Source organism: Ambystoma mexicanum, chromosome 1p (genome assembly GCF_040938575.1).
Source record: "Ambystoma mexicanum isolate Mex_15411 chromosome 1p, UKY_AmexF1_1, whole genome shotgun sequence".
Lineage (NCBI taxonomy): Eukaryota > Metazoa > Chordata > Amphibia > Caudata > Ambystomatidae > Ambystoma > Ambystoma mexicanum.
In genome coordinates this window covers 415,896,782-415,912,380 of record NC_090921.1, presented here as the reverse complement: position 1 = coordinate 415,912,380, position 15,599 = coordinate 415,896,782, and the positions used below count along the sequence as shown (strand labels likewise).

At 45.7% G+C, this 15,599-nt stretch overlaps 1 protein-coding gene across 9 annotated transcripts in view; it reads right to left on the bottom strand.

The window, feature by feature from the left end:
* Nucleotides 1-15,599, bottom strand: part of MYO9B (myosin IXB) — a 925,026-nt gene that overhangs the window by 187,525 nt on the left and 721,902 nt on the right. The gene's annotated exons all lie outside the window — the stretch shown is intronic.

Below are 15,599 nucleotides of genomic sequence, written 5' to 3'. Positions count from 1 at the left end.
GGTATTTTAGTCCATCAACCCTTAGGGCAACTGTCTACAGTTGAGGGTCTCTGCTATACTTTACATGCAGTACACATGCACACCACATGTAGTTAAGGTAAAACAACCTGCAACCCTGCACTCCCGCCTCGGTCTTCTTGAATACAGGTTACATTTCACTAGCCCACACTGCCCCTGCTCTTTTGCTCATAGATATATTGTATTCCATGTTAAGCAAAACCAGCATCTGTGAGTTGGCAGGTGAGGGGTAAGGGCTAGGCAGTCTGTAAACTCCAGTCAATTACCATAAGCAAAAGCTAAGGGTTTTTTGAGGCAAGAACCTTTGGATCAGCGAAAGCGCTACTTGAAATGTAGGGCTGTCACCTATTTTGCCTTCTAGAATGCTGGTTGGTAGGCTGAGAGGAGCCTCAATGGTCACTACCATGCTCAGGTGCTGTGCACAGTGGCATGCTGGGCATGACCAGGGCATTAAAGGCATTTGTCAGGCATTCGTCAGGAATTGGTCGAGGCAGAGGCTAGAATACCTGGTAATTTTGCCCAGAGGCCTAACTTGCAGTCTCCCCCATCCACTGCCACCAACAGAAACTCACCAGGTTTTGATGCGACACCAGGGCTTTGGGATCAGCGATGCTGCAACGCTGCAGGGGATTGTTCACGAAGAAACACGGAACACTAAAGATGAAGGGAGGTGTGGGGTGTAAGGAAAGCCTTCTCTTTTAGGACATTTCCCTCCATGTTCTATGGACCCCAAAACTTTTACTATAGTTTTTATGCCCTGGCGGGAGGTGGGCAGGGGCTTTAACGGTCCACCAGCCTGAGCTCTGGTAGGCCTGAGCGAAGCGAGGATCTCAGTTCGGGCTGCAGGCCGTCAAGCCAATGCCCACCTTCCACGTCAGGACGTTAACCTATTTGCACCCCGGGATTTACTGGGGTGCGGATAGTTTGTTTTTTCTTCCTACGGGAGAGTAGCTATGCCCAAGCCCATCTTCCGCCGGAGAAACTTTTTTCTTTTAAATGGCCAAAGTCATTAAGATGGAAAAGGGACCAAGTCCCTTTTCAGAAGGCAGTGGCCATGGAAAACCTGTGCCAAAAGGACCGCTGTCATCTGAAAAGGGACACAATACCTTTTCTACTTCAATGGCGCTGCCATTTTTTTCAGTTTTCTTTCCCACTCCTGATGCAAGCGGCAAAGGCATAATCGCACCTGGGAAAGGCAGATTGGGATTGGTCAATGTGTCTTTCCCAGGTGCAAATTTTCTTTTCACACTTTGTACTGACTTTCTACAGTGAAGTGAAGCCTTAAGCCTCACTTCACTGGCCTTTATCTCACTTGTTATGGGTAAACTGACTAGTCCTACAGACTGTTAGTACTGGGAAGAAAAAGTTACTTTATCTTACCTGATAACGTTCTTTCGATGGGATGTTCCTCCGATGTATTCCACATCTTTGACGGAAATGACCGCAGCACAGCTGCGGTCATTACTGTCAAAGATGTGAAATACGTCGGAGGACACAATCCCTTCGAAACTACGTTTCCCTTAGTCTTTTTAAATGTTATCGATTTTGGGTAATTTTTTCATGTTGCACAATGCATCTTCCAATCAAGTGCAATGGGGATACTTTTTTATCACCCTAGACTACACACATGATTTTTTGGTCACTTAGAAATGTGCCTAAAGACAAAATGGTGGAAGCAGTTGCATTTTTACTGTATTTTTATTTAGCCTTCTCGCGTCTGCCACATTGGACTACCAACTGTGGCTAGTGTCCTAGCATGTCCATGCCACAAGGTTTTTCTCTTTTTCTTTTGCAGTTTTTTCTTTTAGCATTCTTCCTGCCTTGCCGGGTGAGGAATTTCCTTTTATTGTCATGCACTTGCCTGGGAAAGTTTTGCTTTTTAGAGGTTAATGCCTACCACATGTCTTGGGTCCCAGGAAGTGGGCTGGGACTGTCTGGTCCCAATCCACATACTGGCGCCAGTATGTCTAGTGTTCATGCGTGAGTCAGACAAACAATGGTCCCTGATTGGACCACTGCTGGTGGGCAGATCTATTCATTGGCGGGCAGTGTCTGATCACTCACCTGACTTTGGGATAAAGTGGTGTCCTGCAGATATGAAGAGGAGCCAAGTATCCTGTGTAGCTGTGAAGACCGTGGATGACCAGAGACCAATCCCTGAATAGGTCTGGCAACCAATTCTTGCTGCTGTCCCGGTGGAGCTCTGTCTATTGAACTCAGAAGACCTTTGTTGGTGCCTCGACCCTCTGTACTAATGGGAACAACCTGTCTTGGCGTCTTCTTGGTGCCCTGAGAATTAGATTCTTCTAAAGTGTCCCTCAGCCATCCGCTGGGCTGACCAACTCCGGTTTGGGCTACCACGTTATACACATCACCGTTCCACGTTTTGACTTGAATCTACAGGGGTCTTAAGTTTGTCCTGCGAGTATTCTTCCTGCAAGAATTCAGTGACCCAGCAGTACTGTAACTCATTAATTACCTTCCTTCCAGATATTGTGGGGGTGAATTGATTATTCAGCACTGACTAATTGTGATTGTATATATGTTTCATACTATTAAGTAGCATGTGATATCTGTTCCAAGTCATTTTCCTAGTGTGTTTCTGGGACTAAAATAAATATTTTTATAATTTATTGTCCAAGTATACTTCTTGATTGCTTTACTGTGTAGACTCATTGTGGACCCCTGATCCCTCTCACCTCTCCTAATATTTAGCCTTGGCCATTCTCTATGCTACCTTGATTGGTTTGACTAAACTCCTAGACATTTCCAACATGGGGTTTCCTCAAACATGTGCTGCACATTCATGTATAAAAGGGGATAGGGAGGTGCAATGATCATAGGATGGTGAAGAGCAGTGTATGGGCCTTCCAAAAAGTGACATCGAGATTATAGTCTCTCTGGCTTCTTCTCAAGGGGTTTTCTTTACTTGTCTACTTCTTTTGTCACCTGTGTCTCAAATCTTGATGTGTTTAGTACAACGCCCACTTGACCTGTTTAGGCGTAGGCCTCTCTCCCACTATAGAGGACTCTCAAATATTGCTGTTCATTTACTGTAATCCTCTGGTCACCTGTCTCTCAAACATAGTTGCATTTGGTACAACATCCACTTGACCCGTTAGGCGTAGGCCGCTCCCCCAATATGGGAAAACCTAACTGTGCTCAGTATTGTAATCTTTTGTCACCTGTGTCTCAAATCTTGCTGTGTTTGTACAACACCCACCTGACCGGTTAGGCGTAGGCATCTCTCCCAATATACAGAATGCTCAAATCTAACAGTGCTCCACTCCAAACTGCAAACAGTGCTCCACTCCAAACTGCACTGTGGATTGTAATCCTCTGTCCCACTATACAGAATGCTCATATATGACTGAACAACTCACGCCCAGAAAAGCATTAATGTAGAGTGAGACAAAAATCACTGGCGGATTACTGTGGCGTGATTCTGTGAATAGGGCTCACCCCTCAGAAGATGGCACAGTGATTCTTTGTTACGCCCTTTAGGACAATTTTTGTAGTTGGTAGCTATTCCTCTTAACCCCCACATAGCCAGCTCACTGTAATGAACATCCTCCAAGGAGACAGACAATAAGGAGAGCCACCGATAACACCCAACGATATAACCCAAACCACCTCCCCTTCCCTACGCAAGACAGCGACTGAAATAGTCTGCAACACCAGCTTACAACACCAACTACAGACAGAACCCAAACTTCGAGCAGACAATCCTCCACACTCAGTACTACACCACAAGACAGCCAGACCAAAGCAAAAATCAACTCGCCATCAACGAACAAAACAAAGACCAAAACAACTCTCAAGCTCAAAATGCTGTGCAAACGACCTATACCGAGGGAAAGGAAAAGAAAAGAACAAACACACCAGAACAGCAACAAAGACTCCCAACTGCAGACACACTCCCACAGACCGGAACGAGAAAGGGAAAAAACACTGACAGAAGAGACAAATCCCTCTACTTAACTCCATCCCTCGCAAACAACCGGTCACCAGAACGAACCAACCCAACGCTGGAATCAACAGCAGTCAACCAAACACAACCACGCAGAAGGAAGGAAGGACAGCACTAGAAACAACAAAAACACAATCGACGCAATAACACCTTACATCACCAAAACAAGAGGAACTTCCACTCGACACCCACAATTCTTAGAAGAACATGATGAAAGCAAAAACTCAAGACAGAAGCTAGAAGAACTTTGATGACAGACACAGCTGTACCAACACCTCAACTAGTGATCGACCAGAAAGGAAACCAACACCGATCAGAAGACGACCCAAACAAAGCCCAAACCAAATTACACCTTCACACTCCACTGCAACCTAATAAATGCAAGATCCATGTCAAAACACAAAACTGAGATCTTTGACCTACTCGATGACAACGGCATTGACATCCTGTTCATCACAGAAACATGACTCGCAAGAGGAACAGAAACAGCACTACTATCCATCTGGGATGACCTGAAAAATAATGCGGACTCCAACACAACCTCAGCCCCAATTCTGCTCGACCTCTTTGCAGTCTTCGACACAGTTAGTCATGACACCCTAACCAAAAGACTAGAAGACATAGGCATAACGGACATGGCACTACTCTGGGATAAATCATTCCTAGCAGACAGAACAGAAACCATATGGATAAAACCCTTCAAATCCACCCCACGAGTTAACGACTGTGGAGTACCTCAAGGGTCCTCACTACCACCACTGTACTTCAACATCTACCAGACTCCAGTAATCAGAATTTTCAAAACATACAACATTACATGCTACAACTACGCAGATGAAACTCAAATCATCTACAAAATCGAAGACACCCAAACCGATCACTCAACCCTAATTGCATGTCTAAAAGAACTCTTTAACTGGATGAATGCCAACTACTTGAAAATGAACCCAGGAAAGACAGAAATCATGATTATATCCAAAAATAAAGAAAATAACTTCTACGCTCCATGGCCAACAGAAATGGGAAACACACCGACACCATCTAAGGTAGTAAAATATCTGGGAGTCCTGATGGAGAACACCCTAACCTTAGAACCACAAATAAATTCAATCATCAAGAAATGCTTCTTCCTCCTCCACATGGCAAGAAGAATCCTACCTTTCCTCTCCTTCACCCACAAAACGCTCACAATCGTCACCCTCATCATGTCAAGAATTGACTATGCAAACAGCCTCCATCTCGGGATACCAGAATACCTCCTGAAGAAACTAGAAAAGATCCAAAATATAGCAGCCAGACTGCTCCTCAAACTATCCAGGAGAGACCACATCACTCCAGCCCTAAAAACACGGCACTGGCTCCCAGTGAAACATTGCATCACTTTAAAAACAATGTGCATAACACACAAGCAAATCAGCGGACAAGGAGCTGAATTCCTACAGAAGAAAATCTACAAGCCAACGAGACTCCTCAGATCAAGCAACAAAATCTGCCTGGAACAAAAACCATTCCTTAAGAAAAAACTTGGGGGATACTCCTTCTCCCACTTAGCCGCAAAAACCTTGAACAACATCCCGAAAGAAATAGTAAACACCAAAGATTACCTACAATTCAGAAAATTACTAAAAAACCTGGCTCTTCAACACCACAGACTAAAACTGAAAAACCGAAACAACCAAACAGGAAACACAAAGAAAAAGGATTACTAGATTTAGAATGACACTGACAACACCAAGAACCAACCAGGGAAACTGTCTACAACAAGAGAGACGATGCTAAGTCAAATAGGACACAAGTGACACCCTTAAGGACAGGAATCACCATCCCTAGCCAACTCAATGCCAACAACCTCACCTGCCCCATAATCGCTACCAAGTATCATACTTGTATACAGTTGTGTAAATGTTAGCACTTGCCACACTTGAACTAAGTTGTGGATATTGGCACGGGCACGAACCGTATGGAGTAGTGAATGAAAGCAGGTGCCGCCCCAGGACGTAATTGCAATCAAAGGCATGTGCTATGTTTAAAAGGGGAGGGGAGCGATAGCCTGCAAAAAAACAAATGAATAAGATGACAAATGCCAACCACCCGCCACATATGGATGGAGTAGCCCTGGCTAGTTAATGCCGTGCACCGACTGGATTGGGAATGCTCTCTGGGCCAGATTGTAAGGGACGCACAAACACCTGCATGCCCCGCATACAGACAGGTGTCAAGTATGTGGCCGAAGCCGAACCTGGGTAGGGTTATGAATGTGAGTGGATGCCATGTGTGAAAGGGACTGAATATCAGACAGCCCAGATCAGGACATAAACAGAGAAGCTCCCGCACCCCACCTGGAGAGAACACCGAAACCCAGCGCCTCACCCCCAGACAGCAATGACAATTAACCAATCCACTAACAATTTCACCCCTCTGCATACACCTCTCAAACTCTAACCCAACAACCACAAAACCTACAACACAACAATCCGCACAAACTTCACCACACTGCACCAACAAAACAAAATCACACAGACTCGCACAACAGCACACAACGACTACTGACCACAAAACACCCCAAGCCCAGCCAACGGACCCACCGGGCTGAGGCCACCAATAGCACATCACTGCTCTCTTGCAATTTTCCAGCTTTCTGCCCACTAACGCACCCCCCATCCCTTGTCCCTTTTTCAGAGCCACCAGAGCGCCAGGGGACCACTCCGATGGTGATAGTGCGCGGTACAAATATCCTTTAACATTAACTTGTCTCACATCTAAAATGATCTTTACTTATGATGTACTTTTTTAGCCCAATTCGCTTAACAACATTTTTAGGGTGTCAGCAAGGAGAATCAACAAAGGACCATAAAAGCGCAATTCAGGATTCAAAACCAAGTCTATTGATAAACCCATTAAGGTAGGGGCTAGGTGGGATATGTCACCTTAAGAGTGAGAAATAGAAGAACTCAACAGGTGAATGGTTTGTTCATTAGACTCAAGATCAGTCTATCAGGGTTGCTAACCTGAGGAAAAGCTAACCAACAGTTTGTAGAAAAGCAGTGGGCTAAAAAAAGTAATGAAGTCACTTACAGCATCCTAGGGCTCACATACCTGGATTTTCCCAGTGATGAGGGTTTCAAAACAGACCGCTGGTGCTTTCTTCCTACGTTAGTCCCCCAGATGGATTTCAGAACTCTGTTTGAGTTCCTTGCCAAAGGCGATGAGGCACTAGACCTCTCCTCCTCGTCACTGGCACGAGGAAGTATTCTCTCGTCTCTTTGGTGGGTTTGCTAGTCCCACCAGATGTGTCTCTGCTAGCGGAAGCTTTGCCTTCTCTGTTTTTTTTACTCAGGATATGCATAGGCATTGCCCGACTTTGGCACCAGGGCCACACGATTTGTAAATGCCTCAGCCCTGGTACCTAGGATGCTTTCTAACCTAGGCCACAATGGCTCGGATGTCCATCAATTCGTCCTCACTGAATACTGAACTATATGGAACTTTCTGTTCACCACCTCTTCCTCCTCCTCCTCCCTTAGATGGCACTCAATCTCCTTTCCTCTGCCAAATCTTTCCTTGGTGCGCAAAGTGGCAATTAAAGTGGTGTGCAGTCTGGCAGACAGAAGCCTACTTTGACGGACTCATTCTTTCTCCGACACACTCCTTGAGTTAATGGCCAGCTGGAAAGAATTGTAAAAATGTAATCCCAGCACAGAGTGCTCTCGCAATTTGGTGGCCAAAGTGGTGTGTAGTTAGGTAAACCAGCGCAGTTGCAGCAGAGGTGCCGGTGAAAGCCGGCACTAAAGGAATTCTTTGGGGGAACAGTGGAGAGGCTGCCAGGCCAGGCTAGGCTCTTGGAAGATCACGCCTGGTGCACTTTCTGCCACCATGAGAAAGCTGAAGTTGAGCGATTCTGCAGATAACTATGGTATACAACTGAGAACTTTTTCTTTCTGCCTCATGAAGCCGGGATGCTGGCAGAGTGCTGGCATACACGAAAAATCCCCCGACGAGAGGTATATGAGGAATAATAAGGAAATTGCAGCTTCACCATCAATTAAAAATAACTTTGTTGTTAATCAATCGATGTTCTATGTTTCAGCCACTATTAACTTAAATCTGAACACGGTACAATGGTCCCTGCGCAGGAGAGAATCGCAGCTTACTTTTGGCCTGAGAAGGGTAGGATGGCTTCAGCAACAAAATGACTTGCACTGGAGCCAGTTCTGTCCAAATGAAAGGCTTTCAGCCTCCCCCTACTTAAACATATTTAATGATGAAACATCTGAAATAGTAGCATCAGAAATATGAAAATATCATATGAACCCGTAAGAAAATATGTAGCAAAGGGTAGATACACCTTCAAACATCAAAGGATAAGCCGAAGTGTGCTCGGCAGAAAACACTGAAAAAGGGAAAACTTTGAAAATTAGCCATCTTTGAAGTATAGTGTCTTTTTTTAAAGTATGCAGGAGCCATTGGGCCTTTAAAGAATTGTCCAAGTAAGAATTGTAACAAATAGCGGGAATCTGTCACTTCTCACCAAAGGGGAGCCTTTTTTTTGTGAGGCTTGGGAGGTAAGCCCGCTACACAACACCCTCCATAGAGGTAGAGTGAAGGGGGACCTCACCGGGAGAGACTCTGCCCTTTGGAGGACAAAGCCTTGCGCTCAAGTGAGGATCTCCCTAAACCCCAGATCATCATACCCTCTTTCTAGATCTTGTAAAAGAAGACATGAAGAGCAAGCGCAAGTTTGTTTTTGTCAACCAAGTACCCCTTTAAGAGCTATAGAAGAAATTTGGACAAATATCATTCGAGCTATAATGAATGAACAAGTGAAAGAGAAGAAGGACTTATGCAAATGCGCAGGGAAGCCCGAGCAGGACATCATAAAACGTGACGTGGGGACCTGTCAGAGAGAAAGGGGGGCTGCGAATTTCAAATTGGCTGTTGCTGCCCAGTTGATGAGATCCTGGATGTGCAGCATTCGTCACGGAGACGAGAATCTGGAGAGAATGGTAATGTACTGCTTTGGGGAAGGGAAGCCACACTGCAGATCGAAGTGGATGCCAAGTTTGCAGAGAAACCGAGAGAACGGAAGCAGGTTGCCATCGCGCTGCGTTGGGAGAGGAGTGAGAATAAAGGAGAGTATATTGACAGACGTTCTGGTCGTGAGAGAGCGTGGTGGCGTGACTGCAGGATAGATGCAGGGGACCTTTTGGCCCATGAACTGTGCAGAGACCTCAGAAGCGAAGCGAAGGAGGGTGAAGCCGAGCAGCAAGCTGGTCAGTTACCGGGAGAGGAGGCCAACCCGACACGTGACGATAACCTGATAAATCAGAGATGAGGGGGAGAATGTGAGACCCGGAAGGTGAACGAGAAAGAATAATAAACATTACTTGGACACATACTCGTTTCAGTACACACAAAGCTTTAAATATACAGAGAGAATAATAAGCCTTACTGGGGCACGCATACTTGTCTCAGTACACCAGACGTTTTAAAGATAACAAGGAAGAATAATAAAGGTTACTGGAACAAGCCTATTCACATCAGTCAACTACAAGTTTTAAAGCTACCAGGAAGAAGAGAAACATCATTGTATTGTATATTTATATAGCACCAATACACAGGCAAGTGTTTGAAAGCACTCAAGGAGGGTGGGAAGATGGGGAGTGGGGAGGGAACTGTCGCACAGAGCCCTTGAAATTCCGAGACAATAACAGTCTGTGCAGGCAGAGCAAGTGCGTAAAAATACATTAAACAGTGTGGGATACAGCAAATAGGCCTGACGGCGATTCTGACATTTTGACAGTACAATTAAGAGTGAACATAAGGGAGAACAGAACAGACGATCATCAGGCAAGGTGGTTGCAGATCGAGCAAGTGCATAGAGGCAAGTCTTGAGGAGTTTCCAGACTTTAAGGAGATCCGGCTCAAGACAGACCCTTCTACTCTTCACAGTCAAGATGAAATAGGGGAAGTACCGAAGCAATGTGATGACATTTACTGGAGCATTCCTACTCATCCCAGTATACGAGGAGTAATAAAAGTAAGTGAGAAAGAGGGTTGGAACTTTACAGTTTGGATTCAACAAGAGGAAAAGGAATATATGAAAGACTGTTGTGAGAGTAAAAAGAGAACTATTGAAAGGTCCTATGAGAGGAAAAGGATAATTGAGAGAACAGAAGAACAAGAGAAAAAAGAGAAACCAAGTTGAAAACCATCCTGAAACCTGGGAGAGTCTAGTAGATGAACTGTATTAATGACAGTGATTCAAAGGGATATTTATGTATGCCACATTGAACTGAACTTGGAGAAGACCCAGACAACAGGAGCAGGGAGTCATTTTCCTGTCCAATAGTAGTAGTTATTATAGAGGTAGGGCCAGAATAGCACAGTTTTGACAGCGGACTGAATCTGATTTGGGATTTGCACCGATGACTGACAAGCGCGTTAGTTTTGTTACAAAGAGAACATCCATAGTTTAGGGAAAGATAGGAGTTTGCATCTTTTTGTTGAATAATAAACTCTTAAAATGCAAGTCCATGTCCTACTTCTGACCCACGACAGACTCCATCAGTAACATGGTGAAAACTCATAGGATCTAAAATTAACATTTTAGTGACAACCTCCTAGGTGTACCTGCCAAACATAGTTTGAACATGGGAGTCATGGCAAATGTCACGGAATGGCCGCACCATCAAAGCGATACAAACCGGAAACTAAGACCACCATAGAGGGAAACGAAAGACTGTCTAAAACTGCTTCGCGCAAAGCACAGGGCATACACATAAGGATTGTAAAATAAAATGCAGCTAAACTAAATGTTTTAAAGGGAAAGGAAATTGTCCACAAACCATTGCCAACCCATAGCTCTGTCAGTTATTAGGCTAGATCATAAGGAAGATAGTGAAGTTGTTGGAGAATGTCAACCAGTAGTTTGAATGTGGAGCAGTGAAGAACAGGTCTGCAAACTTGAGAAACAAAGGCAAACCACACAATAAGGGAAATCCATAGCAAATGATGCTCATAAAGGAGTGAAGAGTGTAAAACAAAAAGGCGGGAGTGGTAAAAAATATGGGCACTTTCATAAGAAGAACCAAAGGTGGAATGGACCTCCCATTTATAGTCAGTGTCACCTGACTAACATTGAATTATGAAATCACACAAGAAGACAGAAAGATGTGGATGGCCAAGACATAAGATTGATGTTGGGGGAGGGGGGGCTTGATTAAACATGACACACATAGAAAGAATAATATTGGTGGGGAACGAAATATTACAGACCGCTATGCTGGTAGAGGGGGCAATGAGGCTAAACATTACTATGGTGTGAAGCACTGCATAAGGACACTTCATCACCCACTTTACGGGTGGAATATATGTTCCCTGATGCTTTATTGGAACCCCTAAACAGAGCTCACATTTGATGGTTAATCCATCAGGCTACAGTTCTGTTTGAGGTGCAAACTAGTGATTTTGACAAGATATAATTTGTCGGCAGATTTCAATTTCGGAGCCTCAAAAATGTTACCCCAAAAAGGCTCTTTTCACCATATGGGTTATAATAGAACTGTATCAGTGCAAAGGTTAAGAAATTGGAGGATAGGTCAGAAGTTATAAGCAGGGACGAAAAAGTAAACACAGCTCATCCGGATAGATGTTGCACAATCGATCTCCCTGTTACAGGAATAGTGAAAGAAAGAAACAGGGTTGACATTATGAGTCCAGACTGGAGCAGGTTATCAGACACATTTTGCACGAAATCAAAACAGCATTCCTAATGTAAGAAAAAGTATGGTTGTAATAATGGAAATTAATGGGGTATACAATTTGGGTATTCGGAGGTGGCATGTTCTGATACTTGATCTATATTATTTTATTACAAGAAGTATGATTGACCTGTAAAATCTATAGGATACATGGGTTTTGAACCCATCACAGAAACGTCTTAAGGGGAGGTATTCAGGGGGTTTATTGCCCTTCAGAATTTACAAAAAATAAAAACCACATTTCTATCAACTCAAAATCATATAACAATTCACATTAGAGGAAAACTAATGGGAAGTTGTACAGATGTACTGCTAATGAATGTATATGGGCATGGTGTCCACCTTTAAGATGTTAAGCACCCTTAATGAAATTGTTATGTGGTGGCAAGAATAATGCAGTTCAACCCCTGTGATACTTGGTGACCTAAATGTCAAATGGTCAAAGGAGTATATGTGGACAACGTAGTAGGTCCTATTGCCTTTGATATACTAGAGGTTAACATTGTTCAAAAAAGGTTACAGAGTTGGGGTAGATATAATTAAACTAGCTGTGTGCTAATCAAGCCAAATAGCCGAACAGGAGACAGTCCACCTGGCTGGGAGAAAGGCCTCTATTATTGACTATACCTTCATGTCGAATTGCCCATTAGGGATGTAAAGCAGACTGGAGTGAGAACATTGTCTTTACGGGATTATATAATTCCAACTGTGGAATGTTCCGAGCAGTCTCAGGTGGTCGTTCCTAGACTTGTTGGGTCTGATGTGATAAATAATGTGAAAGAACAAATGACTTCTCCCTCTGCAATGTTCTTTCTGGTAGATGGTCCTCCCACGGATTCCTCATCCATGAAATTCCTAGCCCAGCGCAGCTGTTCTCTGGAAAACATTTGCCGTTGGGGGCAGGGGGAAGCATGGCTCCGTCAGCTCCACCAGATGCCTCTGCAAACCAGACAGGATGGTAGGGTCAGTACATATCGAGGAGCCCTGCCCGTGATCTCAGCTCCACAATTTTCCCCTAGCACTCAAGTGGATGGAGCCTAGAACCGATTATGTACTAACTTCCCGCAAAGAAGGCAGGTAGGGAGGGCGATGAGGAATCCATGGGAGGCACAATCAATCAGAAAGAACATTACAGAGGTAATTCATTCGTTTTTCGAATGGATGCTTTACTCCCATAGATTGCTATAGATGAACAAGTTACTTTCTTACCTGGTAACGTTCTTTCGATGGGATGGTCCGATGACGTATTCCATATCTATGACAGGAAATGTCCACAGCTGTGCTGCTTCGGAAAATCTTTGGCGTCTGCGTCCTGCGTCAATGACGTCGATGCGCCGTCCCTGAGGACCTCGTCCGACGGCCGACTTCACCCGATGTGATAAGTAGGACGCACGACACCCATAGCCTCAGTTATAGTTTTTTCCCAGAACGTGTGCCACCAGTTTTCTGCCAGTCAGACACACAAGGCCTTGCGGAACGCAAGCTGCAATCGCAAAAGAAATTCTGCAGCGGGGAAGGCAGGGAGCGATATGGAATACGTCGTCGGACCATCCCATCGAAAGAACGTTACCAGGTAAGAAAGTAACTTGTTCTTCGAGGGGATTGGGTCCTCCGACGTATTCCATATTTATGACAGACTCCCAAAGCAGTACCAAGCAAGGAGGTGGGAAAGAATTTAGAATACAAATTTTGCATGCCCAATCAAATTGCGGAATAGAGAACAGCCTTGCCAAAGGCCAGATCTTGCCCTCTGATGGAATCAAGGGAATAGTGACGTACAAAAGTATGTACTGAAGCCCAGGTGGCTGCATCACACATGTGACGAATAGGAACTCCCCTCTGCAGGGCAGTAGACGCAGCCACTCCTCTGGTAGAATGGGCCCGCAAGCCAGCCGGAGGGTCCTTACCCGCCAAGCGGTAACACTCGGAGATAGCTAAAATAATCCGACGAGACAAAGTCTGTTTCGTCACAGCTTGTCCTAAACGCTTCCCAGCGTAACCAATGAAAAGTTGATCGTCCACTCTGACCCGGGACATGTGCGAAATATAAAAGCTCAACGCTCTCCAAGAATCAAGCCTATGGAGCCTCTCCTCTTCCTTACCAGTATGTGGAGGAGGCTAGAACGCCGGAAGAACAACCTTCTGGCTCAATTGATAATCCGAAACCACCTTCAGAAGAAAAGAAGGACGAACTCTAAGGACAACCCTGTCCTTGTGAAACACAGTGAAGGGTGGCTTAACTGAAAGTGCCTGTAACTCACTCACTCTGCAAGCGGAAGTAACCGCAACCAAAAACACAGTTTTCAGATTCAACAGCCTCAAAGGGCAAGAATGTAAAGGCTCAAACGGAGCACCCATAAGAAACTTAAGAACAAGGTTCAAATCCCAACTTGGCACCAAAAAAGGTGACGGAGGGAACACATTAGTGAGCCCTTTCAAAAACTGAGAAATTAAAGGAATCTTAAAATAGGAACATTCTTCAGACGAGCGCTTAAATATGGACAGCGCCGCCAGGTAACCTTTAATGGTCCCCACTTGGAAGCCCCTGTGGGCCCAAGAAAGCAAAAAAGACAAAACCATGGGAATGTCGCTTTCAAAAGGATCCACATTCTGAACTCTGCACCAGTCGCAGAACTTACTCCAACGTCAAAGGTACAGAGACTTAGTTGCAGGCCGCCTGGCCGAGAGCAACACCTCCGTCACGTCTTCAGGGAGGTCCCAATCCTTATACCTCAACCTTTCAGAATCCAAGCGTGAAGATTGAGGGATCTGACCTCTGGATGGAGAACCTGACCCCCCCCCTCCCGTGAGAGCAGATCGTCTCGGTAGGGAAGACGACGTGGAGGGCATATGGACAAGAAGGTCCGGGTACCACGTCCTCCGGGCCCACGCCGGAGCAATGAGAATCATCTGGGAACCAAACCTCCGTAACCTCCGCAACACTTGCGGGATGACGGGGACTGGAGGAAACGCATACAGCAGTGGGAATGACCACTCCACCACGAACGCGTCTCCTAAGGCTCCTTTTGGAGGAAATTCCCACGAGCAAAACCTTTCACACTTCTGGTTGACACTGGAGGCGAAGAGATCCACTTGAGGGGTCCCCCAAAGGGCGAAGATAACCAGGAGAATCACCTGAGCCAGCTCCCATTCGTGAGAGATCGTGCTCTGCCTGCTCAGAGCGTCCGCCTGCTCAGAGCGTCCGCCTGCTCAGAGCGTCCGCCGTCTCGTTGTCGTCTCCGGCCAGATGAACTGCCGAGATCGAAACTTCCTGCTAGATGGCCCAGAACTTGAGCTGCATCGCCTCCCTGCACAGCGGAAGTGACCCTGCCTCCCCCGCACCCCTTTTTGTTGAGGTAGTGCATGGCCACCGTGTTGTCCATCAGAATCAGGACACTCTTCACGCGCACAGTCGGCAGAAAAGCCTTCAGGGCTAGCCTGACGGCCCACAGCTCCAACAGATTGATATGGAGTCTGGACTCCGGTGGAGACCAACGACCGCTGACTGTCAGCTCGTTGGCATGAGCTCCCCATCCCGTGAGGGATGCGTCCGTCACGATCATCACCTCCGGCCAGGGCAGCCAAAATGGGGCACCCTTCATCAGATTGCCCTCGACGGCCCACCACAGAAGGTCCCGGGCTACCGAGGGCGGCACCTGAACAGGGTCCGACAGCCTGCCGGAGGACTGAGACCACTGGAGCTTGAGTGCCCACTGCAAAGATCTCATCCGCAGATGAGCCTCTGGCACCAGAAGAATGCAGGATGCCATGAGGCCGAGCAGTCTCAAGAACTCAGAATCTGGGAGAGTCTGGGCAAACTGAAACTTGTGCACCATCTGCTGAATGTGAAG